The sequence below is a fragment of the Gadus chalcogrammus genome, chromosome 14 (assembly GCF_026213295.1).
Source record: "Gadus chalcogrammus isolate NIFS_2021 chromosome 14, NIFS_Gcha_1.0, whole genome shotgun sequence".
Lineage (NCBI taxonomy): Eukaryota > Metazoa > Chordata > Actinopteri > Gadiformes > Gadidae > Gadus > Gadus chalcogrammus.
Window position 1 is genome coordinate 21,724,330 of NC_079425.1, and position 2,554 is coordinate 21,726,883.

Here is a 2,554-nt window from a genome sequence, read left to right on the forward strand (position 1 = left end):
ATGCACACGCACAGGCACACACACGCACACACACACACCTACACCCACACACACATAACGTAGAAGTTGGAAAGGATTAAAAATACAACAGAGCATGTTACCCACCCGCAGGAGTTCAAAGGTCACCTAAAGTGGGGCGAATGCAAAGGGCTAAGGTAGATATAGAGCAGCAGAATGGATCATCACTTTAAATTGAATTGTGGCACCCCTTACAGTTTAACAAACTCGTCCTTCGACTCAAGATTAGCATTGTTCGGTGTCAGTGTGGCTAATTCCGTGCTACTATAGGTGAGTGGAACAGATGATTGGGATTCTCCTCATGGCTTCATTGGGAACATGGGTGCCGGAAGGCTCCTTGATATTATAGCCCCTTTTTATACATGCAGCTCTACCCCTAAAAGCATTAAATTATTTACCCAGATGAGCGTGAAGACACCCAGGAGGTGAGATGCCAGAAGAGTTGATCTGCCTTGGCTGAGTCTGTCTAGTCCGAGACTAGCCAAATGATCTTCCTCCTGCAGGGCCTAGTCCGACTGGACTGGAGGAGCTAGTCTGACTATACCCAGACTAGTATTAGACCCAGAATAGCCCATCGATCTTCCTTCTGCAGGGGCTAGTCTTACTATACCCAGACTAGTATTAGACCCAGAATAGCCCAGCGATCTGCCTTCTGCAGGGGCTAGTCTTACTAGACCCAGGCTAGCCCATCAAACTTCCTTCTGCAGTTGCTAGTCTTACTAGACCCAGTCTAACCCAAAGATCCTCCTTCTGGAGGGGCTAGTCTGACTATACTAAGACTAGTCTTATTAGACCCAGAATAGCCCATCGATCTTCCTTCTGCAGGGGCTAGTCTTACTAGACCCAGGCTAGCTCAACGATATTCCTTCTGCAGGGGCTAGTCTTACTAGACCCAGAACAGGCCAATGATCTTCTGCAGGTGCTAGTCTTACTAGACCCAGACTAGTCTTACTGGACACAGAACCGCCCTGTGACCTTTCCTTTACTCAATTTGACTGATGCCTTTGATGCCTTTCCATAGGCTCACTGTATGTAACATGAGCTGTCTATTAATAATTTGGCCACCACAGTCACATCCGGCCCTTTCTGGATTTTAATTACATGCACGAGCACACAGCGATGTTCCTGCTCCGGTAGGGGCACTGCAAAGGTGGAGGGAGCAACCCACCTGCTATTGAACTCTGTGTGGAAGTGGATGATTACAATAAGGAGGGCTTTCTAATGGGCCCAACCCCACCGTCCCATCTGGTCGTCTTGGTCTCGCACGCTGCACTAATAATGAGGAGAGGCCTGCAGGCTGAGCATCGTAACACCTTTCCTCGGGTTTTAAAGAAGCGTTCAAGGTGAGCGGGGATCCTCTTGACCCCGCATGAAACATCAGAGGTCCCACTCATTGGAAAGACTCTCAAGAGCCTCTCCTCTGCCACAGGCAAGCCGGTGTAATTATCTTATAAAAAGGTATGATGCCCTCCCCTTAATGTGGGAGAGTCAACCGTTCTCGTCAAAGTCTCGGGATTATTTTCCGTTTACGATTCACGCTATGCGTCGTTGGGTAAAGAATTAAGTAGAAGCTCAACCGTGACACGTGAGTTGTCTCAAATATGACATTTTTTCTATTGTCCACTGACCTTTGTTAAATTATTCATGTTTTTGGCTGCATGTGATATAATCTTAATACGAATGTTCATGTTTTTATGGCATTTTGGCTCAAATTAGGGAAAACCAACTACAAGGAGTTAGTACTCGGCGGAAAGAGATAAAAGTTTGTTTGAAAACGGGAAAGACGCATAAAGACGGAGGTTTGTGGCGAGCAGCAGAAAAGGTCATGGTGCCTCGGCGCTACATTAAAACTCTAATAATAAACCCAAACTCTGTGTCTCTCTCTCTTCATCTCTCTCTCTCTCTCTCTCTCTCTCTCTCTCTCTCTCTCTCTCTCTCTCTCTCTCTCTCTCTCTCTCTCATGCTCTCTCTCTCTCTCTCTCTCTCTCTCTCTCTCTCTCTCTCTCTCTCTCTCTCTCTCTCTCTCTCTCTCTCTCTCTCTCTCTCTCTCTCTCTCTCTCTCTCTCTCTCTCTCACTAAACCGCTCTCTCCAAGACCCTGTCCCTCTCAGCCAGGCCTTATCGCTCTATCCCCTCTCGCTCTCTCCTCCCTATCGCTCTATCACTCACAATGTCCCTCTCACCTCCTCCTCCTGTTTCCTCTTTCCCCTTCACCGCCTCGGTTTTCATTCTTCTGTTTTTTACGACTTCCTCTCTGGAATCACAGCGCCTCCAGCGCACGCGCGAGCGCCAGCCTGCCGCGGATCTTAAATCAGCGGGTGAAAATTACAGCAGACAGGAGGGGGGAGAGAGAGTCCTGGTGTTCAGAGGACCGGCCCCCCTAGCTGCTCGGAGCAACCGTTTAGAGGCCCACTGGAGAGCTCTGAAAGCCGGGGGCCCGGTTGGAAAAATCCCCCTAGCGCTGGGAAGTCGGCGGCCGTCGCATTAGCAAGATGGCGGGGCGACATGTCATCACTGTCGAGCCCCGCTTGGCGATA